The sequence below is a fragment of the Ixodes scapularis genome, unplaced genomic scaffold (assembly GCF_016920785.2).
Source record: "Ixodes scapularis isolate PalLabHiFi unplaced genomic scaffold, ASM1692078v2 PGA_scaffold7__128_contigs__length_106722199, whole genome shotgun sequence".
Classification (NCBI taxonomy): Eukaryota; Metazoa; Arthropoda; class Arachnida; order Ixodida; family Ixodidae; genus Ixodes; species Ixodes scapularis.
Window position 1 is genome coordinate 61,288,299 of NW_024609882.1, and position 9,049 is coordinate 61,297,347.

Consider the following 9,049-nt stretch of genomic DNA (forward strand, 5'->3'; position numbering starts at 1 on the left):
ACCACTAGCTTGGTTACAATATGGAATTAGGACATCTCGCAGAGAGTTTTCATTTAGCTGAAATATGATGAAGGCATGGCACCTCCACGGCATTCATAAATCGAGCCACTGTTCTTGCTCATATTTGGTTGAAGATAAAACTGTAAGGTAATCAATGATAACATTGAAACTAAAATATCATGTATGTGCCCTATTGTAGCAGATGCCGTTGGAAGATGCCACGCGCTTGACCCTCTCAAGCGCGTGGCATCACCACTGATGCCAATAAATTACTGAATACGCGATAGATTTATAAAGGCATAGAGGTATCACAGAAAACAAATAAACAAAATATGTGGACATAAGCGTAATATTATAAAATTTGTTGAAACAAATAATGGATGTTCCATGCTGGTACTTCCAAAATCCTGTATCAGTGGCAGGTTTAGCCATCTCGTACTTTAGGAACGCAATATTTTTCTTTTTTTGCCTGTCCTGGTGCCCAGACTTGTCTCTTTATTCAAACTTGTTAAATTAAAAAATAATACTAAAGAAAAGTCTAAATAAAATAAAAAAACGCTACGTATAAATTTTATGTTTATTTATAAATACCATTATTCTCGTTTTGAATAACCAACAGTTTAGCTAATTAGTAGATTTCAGCGCATTTAGTGCGTATAAAATTAACTATCCCGACCTGTGTTAAAATATTAACATCTGAAATTATACTTCTTGTAATGTTTTCGTAATCTGCAGAGCAACCTATAAATGTAGGTCATAACTATTAGCACCAGTTCAGTGAGCTGGTGGCTTGTTAAATCTTAGGGCTCGACCGAGGTAATGATTGTGATCAGCGATTGTCTAATGACTTTTTTTGTCATAATTGTTACCATACTACAGTGACAAATTCGCTCGCTGAACTTTAGGGCTCTTTATATCACAACTTTGTCAAGTAAACATTGTTTCGTTATTTCTAACATTGCAGCTTTTTGAACTCATTACCCAGGTAAGTGCGTAAACTATTTATGATCTGTATTTGTTATGGCTTTCCCTATAAAATAAATTGTCTAGTACTTTTTTTTAGCAAAACGTTTTTCAGAAGGCTATTGAGTGCTAGCTATAAAATGCGATTATAACTGCGTGTGATAAGGGTTCTGAAAACAATTATGGTTTCAATCGGTCAACATATGTTTCTAAACTCTTTTGACATTGAAGACGTATTTCATTATGGACATGTTGCGTTTATAGCATTAAATGTGCCTTTCATGATTGTCAGGTAAATTATACTGTACGCCGTTTAGTTAGCAGAACTCATTCTGCGCTGCTTTTGAAGACATGAAGCTGCGTGAAACCACATAGAATTTGCTTGACGTGAGAAAGGTAACTTACTCCCCATATGGGCGAAAACGTGTTTTGCTCTAATAAAACATATTCGCCCAATGCAGACTTGTACGTAACGCGTTACAAGTAATTGATTACTTGTAATCAATTACAGTTAAGTGTAATTTTGTAACGCTTCAATTACATTTGTCAAGCTGTAACGCTCGGAGTAATTCAATTACTTTTTTTCTGTAATCAATTACAAAATCAATTACACAATTACCAATTACATTTTTCATCCCACAATTCTTTTTTCTCACAAAAATCAGCATAGTCACTCAGCCATGGAGCAAAAATGATTGACATTTTTTTAACATCTAAAAAAAATAAAACTTGGATTAGTCGGCAAATCCTGTTTTCTTTTACGCCACGCTCTTCTACAAGCGCGCCACCAGCCTTGGCTGGGGAGTTCCGGATCTCGTTGCAGATTGCTGATAAAGTCGACGGGAAGCGGGAACTCGCTATTGACTTTTTAGTGGGCTTTGTTCCTTAGGTCGACGCGTCAGCTACACGACAAGGTCCGGGTCTGACAACAAAAAAGGGAACAATAACCAAACAAAATTGTGTACGCAATATTTTACTGTGTATTTGTGTATTTCTGTTATCGCAATAAGAAGTAACGTGAAAGTAACTTGAAAAGTAATCAATTACTTTGCAGTAATTGTTCAATTACTTCTGGGAGGCAGTAATCAGTAACGGTAATCGGTTACTTTTTTGACTGTAGTAATTGTAATTGTAATCAGTTACTTTTTTTCAGTAACGTGTACAAGTCTGGCCCAATGTCACTATTGTTTCGTCGAGATATCTACCAACACATTGCTTTTTATAAATATAATTTTTCTGTATTGCGTGACGGCTAAATCTTTCCAACAAGTTTATAAGCGCCATAAGTAATAAGATCTGAATATTAAGTTTATAGGTCAGACATACATAATCCCGGGTATAATTATGCATGTATTGTTTTTTCCGATTCGCTTTAGTCGTAATTTCGGATCTCGTTTTTAACCGAGCGTAAAGTAAATTCAAATTCAGGAACTTTTTTTTTTTATTTTTTGCGCTTCACATTGCGATTTTAAACGAAGATTCTTTCCTTCTCTGGAGCAGCGAAGAGTCACTAAGGCTAGTGCACTGCAGAGAAATAAACTGTAAGTTTCTACATAATACAATAATGAAGCGTAGTATAATAAAAAAAAAATTTGAAAACGCAGTTTACCTAATATATTTGTATATATATATATATATATATACTTTTTCCTTCTGTCCAGACAATAACCATGTAAATGAATACCAAATGCACCTCGACCTACATAATTTCACTCGAAATCTCCGCCTTCGGGAGCACGTTCACGAAAATGTCTCCTCTCCCCCTATCCATCCCTTTAGACAATCCAGCGACTTTACACCATTCGCTAGCAAAGATCCGAATCTAGACCTGTACGTAAGGGGAATTCAAAAAGATGTTTTGATGCAGTGTAGAGGAAAAGACTCGAATGGTAAAATAAGTAACCCAAAACCCGACGAGAAAAAAAGTCTTGAGAACCTTCAACAAAGAAATGACAATGTGATCAAGCCGGCGGACAAGGGAGGGGCCACAGTCGTAATAGGTACCGCCATGTATAAAACAGAAGCCCTGCGTCAGCTCAGTGACCAAAACTTTTATACCGCCCTAACTTCTGATCCGACTGCTAACTATGCAGCTACCATCGCACAGGTCCTAAGGCGCTTACATAAAGAGAACAAAATAGACGACCACCTCTTAAGCTTTCTCACTCCCACCGACTGCAAACCAGGATGCTTTTATCTCCTACCCAAAATTCACAAACCAGGAAACCCAGGCCGACCTATTGTCTCGTCGAATAGCACTGTGACTGAAAACTTATCAAATTTTGTAGATTACCTCATTAAAGATCTCCCCGAAACTTTTAACTCATACATCAAAGACACGACACACTTTCTAAATCTGATTTCTAATGCCTATTTTCCCCCAAACGCGCTATTGGTAACCTTAGATGTATCCTCACTCTACACCAACATACCACATGCCGATGGCATTCAGGCCACCGCTTCCGCCTACAACCGCAAAAAAGACAAGCTTGTCAACTCCGAAACTCTCTCAAAACTTTTGGATTTAATACTAAACTTTAATCATTTCGATTTTGATGACAACCATTATCTTCAAACTAATGGCACAGCAATGGGTACAAAAATGGCACCAAACTACGCGAACGTATTGATGGGAGTTTTGGAGGACAGTTTCCTGGTACAATGCGCGCTAACTCCTCTCTTGTACAAACGATATATTGACGACATATTTATAATTTGGCAGCACGGCCTTAGCGATCTACTTTGTTTCATTGAAAATTTTAACCAGTTTCATCCTACTATAAAATTCACAATCTCTTATTCCCTCAGAAGTATCAACTTCTTGGATGTCTCCGTGAAGCTCGCAGATGGTGTATTAAGCACCACACTCTTCCGAAAACCAACCGATTCACAGCGATATCTCTCGTTCAAAAGCTCGTTCCCCCGACATTCCAAAACAGCGATCGCTTATAGTCAAGCCCTCCGATGACGCCGAATCTGTTCAAACAATGACGATCTAGGCAGAAATTTTGAACAACTCAGGGAGGCGTTCCGGGGACGTGAATATCCAACGGCCTTAGTTCATAACGCGATAGACAAGGCACGTGCAAAAGATCGTAATTTAATACTCTCTCCGGGCACCACGCGAAATGCCCCAAAAAATCTGTGAACATCACGCTTACCTACAGTAATAACCTCCCAGCCATCCGCTCGATCTTAAGGAAACATCAGTACTTGATAGAGCAATCGACTAAACTTAAAGAAATATTCTCCGACGCGCCCAGAGCTGTTTTTAGACGACCTCGAAACATTCGTGAGAATCTCGTGCATGCAAAACTAAATAAACAAAGTCATTCAAAACCAACGGGATGTAAACCATGTACAAAATCTCCTTGCAAGATATGCCATCAAATACTTTCCACTAACATTGTATCTAGCACAAATTCGCACTTCCGTCAAACGATTAGCAGCAATGTCGAGTGTGACTCAGACAATGTAATATACCTTATTGAATGTCACAAATGTAAAGAGCAGTACATTGGACAAACTAAATTCACGTTTCGTCAAAGATGCAACGGTAATAAGTCCGACGTTAGGTGCAAACCCGACCTTCCAGTATTCAAACATTTCAGCCAGGATGGACATGTAATAACGGAGGCAAAATTAGTCATCATACAGACTGGCTTCAAGACTCAAACAAATAGAGAAATTCGTGAGTCGTTCCTAATTCATAAATTCCAGTGCAAAATTAACCTTAATCCCTCACCGCGACAAAAGTGGACTCATCCCCCCTAGCGGTTCCCTCTCCCTGCAAGCCTCTTCTGCTACCAATGCACCGGCGAACAGAACTTACAATCGTCATGCCTCATCGCGGCGAGATTGGACTTACCCCCCTGTGTTCCCCTTCCCTACAAGCTCCTTCATACTACCAGTGCACCTGTGAACAGAACCCAGAACAGCCGCCCTCATCGCGACAAAATTGGACTCGTCCCCCCCCCCCCCCCCCCCCGTGCTTCCCTTTCCCTACAAACCCCTTCGAACTTTCGCGTTAACAAACCCTCTCCCTAGATATTTTGTAAAACTAATCTACCACGCCATATGGGCTCCCGTCCTGAAGAAGGCATTGCCACTGCCGAAACGTCGACGGACGTCAGGCCCCTTTATTATTTTTATTCATTTTTTATTTTTAATTCTTTATTTTATTTCTCATTTAACAATTTATTTTTGTAAGTTCTTGTGCTTTAACTTTGACTTATACTCCGTCCCTTTTAAAAGTTTCCTTCCCGCGTACTTAGCGTTCTTGTGCCTAGTCTTCATTATTCCCGTAAACTGATACAACTTTTTTTCCGCTCTTCACCCTTTTTTCTTGAGTGACTTTTTTCGCCATTAAATTAGAATTTTTTTTTATCATCCTACGGCTGCTGTGTCTGCGCATATCAGTTTTGCCCATATATATATATATATATATATATATACAACACGGGCACTTCACGTCATCGTACGTGGTCTCCGAGGAGGATATGAACGAATATGTGCAGATGAATGAACCGTACTTAATTTAATGAATCAAAGAATCGAAGTTTCTTTGATTCTTGGGAGGCCCAGAGTTCAAATCCTGGCTCCGCCAATTTTTGGCTTTCGGCGGGTTCCTGGAAACTTCGATTCTTTGATTCATTAAATTAAGTACGGTTCATTCATCTGCACATATTCGTTCATATATATATATATATATATATATATATATATATATATATATATATATATATATATATATATGTTATTATCCCCGATATATGTTCGAATAAAACATTTGGCAAAGTTCATCTTCATGTCCTGGAACTTGGTCGTCAAAGGAGCACTGGCCAACAGAACCTGTCTTCATGTGTTTGCCTAAGACATTTGCGGGTCTTGTAGTTGAGTGCGAAGTGTATGTCACCTAGCAGCTACAGGTATCAAGTAACTTGTGGCATACTTTGTGGATCTCCAAATAATTTTAAATCCATGCATTTCAGTGGTAAAGATCACGCAAAGCGGCGCGTGACTTTACTGTCCGGATCATTTCCTTTTTTTACGCTCTTTGTCATTTTTAATGTGCCTTTTTTAATATTAAAAAAGCAGATAGATCAAACGAAATGTGTGAGTACCTACATGGCTTACTTGCAGTTAAGTTTGACTGATAGAAATGTTGAGCTCTATCTGCCGTCACTGATCTCGTTTATGTAGAAACAGAACAACAATAAATTATAATCTGGTCATCCCATGGCTCGCCACCAAAGCAATTATCACTCAACGTTCTACAGCGAAGCTGTTATGTGCTAGGACCTGGAAAAAATGCGTCCATGGATGTTTACAAAAAACTCCCCTTTAAATTGCGCTCTTTCGTTCCGATTCTTCGTGGCAAGTATAAATGAAAAGATGGGGCAACCCGCATAAGTCAGCCTTCCTTGGCATTATTAGATAGTGAGATCGTGATCCCTTGTTATCATCTACGGTCACCAACTTCTCTCAGCTAAGAGTTCGCCGAGACGAGGCTGAGTGCATAACGCGCCGATGTAACCTTCTTTTCTTTCGCTCCCGCGATGCTGATGAAAAGACTTGGGCTGAACAGAAAAAACTCTCCTCGAGGTGTGCCTTGAAAAATGAGTTTAGAACTTGCACATATGTGACCATAATAGGCAATGATAACTTTAGTCACTAAAAATAAATAAGACAATTAAACAACGAAGTCCTGTATGTGTCTTCATTCCAACATTGTGTAAGTCGTGTAGATGTCGTGTAGTTGTCGTAAATTTTTCTTAAAGATAACAGCTTCCCTGACCCTCCATCTCTATGTGAAGTGGATGGAACGTCCTGGAGCTGAGCTGGTTGGTTTGACATGCTTCTTTGAATACGTGCAGCTGTTTTTTAAACAAAGCAAGTGGATGGGTTCTACATTTTGTTTGCGAGGCATCTATTGAAAATTTGCGGCGAGACCGGGAAGACCCGCGATACCGGCTAGAGGTATAGAAATTCGCCCACTTCCATGACCGTTGTAAAAAGACTCCATGGCCTCCGCTATGTTGGGCATACGAAGTATGTGAAAGTAAAGCTGCCAACTTCAAATGGCTCATACAAAGGGACTAGAAACTCGAACTCGCTGGTTTCTTTACAGGTTCATATTTGCTGCTACTAGATGAGGTAGAAACATTTGATCCATCAAGCTGTAAAAAAATATATGTTTGAGTACCCCACAGAAGAACAGGCGCGGTTCCCGTTCGGCTAGGACTGCTCTCCAAAAAGTAAAGACACGTTTTCAAGCCGAACGCTTGAGCTCTTCTTGTACTGTTTACATCTTTGTATGCCTCTCGACCCTTCCACAAACGTGAGTTGCAGGAGCCAGCGAAGAGTCTTCCATATATTACCAACTGCGTTAAATGTTAGACTTCACCCGGGAGGATCTTTTTTTTTTTTTCTCGTGTCCAGAATTACTCGTTTGGTATATGTAATTAAGATTTTCTAAAGGTGTAAGTATAAAACGAACAGATTTAAATCACAGCCCACAGCGTTTCTTTAAGAGCTAAAACTTGAAAAAAACTATATGGCACTTAATATGAACAATGGGCATGAGCAGATCTTGTCTTTTGTTTTGGGAAATTTTACATCTGTATTTTCTTTTACGTGATTACTTTACCAGCACATTTAAATGCTTTTATCCCAGATAAGTAACTGCTTATTGCCAGCTCCATCCACCAATATCTGAGACTTTTGGGCAACACCTTCTAAAAAAACTTTTTCTGTATGCTTGAAGTTTTATTATTGACCTCGTGATCGTTATTTATTTGTAGCAGCCGACCTAACGCCTTGTGTTTAGGAGAAGCTCAAGGTACTTTAGCGAAAGAATGCGAGAATATATAGTCATGTACACGAACCGATGTACGGTGTCATCGTACAGCGGTATTATTTACAAGATGATTCAATCTCTGTCCAAACAGTACGGCCCTAATATTGTCACGAATGACAATTGATGAGGGGTTGAAGACTGGAGGAAACTAAACATTTGATGAGAGGAACTTATATCCAAAACAAAAGAGAAGAAGGTTAGCCTCGCAGGCGTCGATGTCGGCGAAACAGCAGGATCGAACGCTGGAGCGAGACTAGCCCCGGACCGCCACGCGGAGTACGTTTTGTACCCGCGTTGGTTTCTGGAACATGCGGCGTAGGATTTTCGGCCCACAGGACATTTTTAACTCGACCAGACGGCAAGGTTTTTGAACTTTGGAGAATGTCAAGTTGAAAGAATAAATAAAAAAGGAGTCCGCTCCCTGGAATCGAACCTGGAGGCTCTGCGGGATAGCCAAGCCCGGTAACCATTCGGCAACGCGCGGGGGAATGTACGCGTTCGATGCTCTCAGAAATTAAAATACTGGCCTATAAATGTTATTCTTCGCATCTAAAGAAGAAAACAAAAACTTCGAGAGTTGATCGCGGACAGTGACGTTAGACCTGAATTTATCATCAGCTAGGTCTCCTACGCTCCGTACCAGCATCGCCGCTCACCTCTCCGAACGTCGTAAATCTTGTCCCTGACCGTGATTTTGTATAAAAAAGGTTATTGAAATTTGTTTTCCCTTACTCGGGCATGCCCTTACTGGGCGTTTCGTAAGGGTGGGCGTTATTGTTTACAGCAGAAGCAATCTTTCATTTTCGAGTTACCAATAAAGAATGCAAGTGATCACAGCCAGTTTTTAGGCAAAGGGTCATTGTAATTGTTTTTGTCAGATTGATGTAAGCCGCAGTCTCTTTTATACGAGTAAGGCTGGTACAACGGAGCAAGAAGGTGTCACAAAAAAAAATCCGACGAAGCGAATGGTAACTAATATTCTGAGGATTTCGTATACAATATCATATTTTATTAAAACACAACATTTTCTAGGTATCATTGTATGGTCGCGGAGAGCTAGAGAAGGTAGGAATGTGTAGCGCCCCGAGCATACTAGCATCGCTTAACAACCAATACATTTTAGGCATTAGTCGACAAAAACGCAGAAAGCGCAAATTGTCAACATTTTGAACCACGCCTCGTGTTTCTTAAGTTCACTTGATAGTATGTGTTGCCGCCAGTTTATGT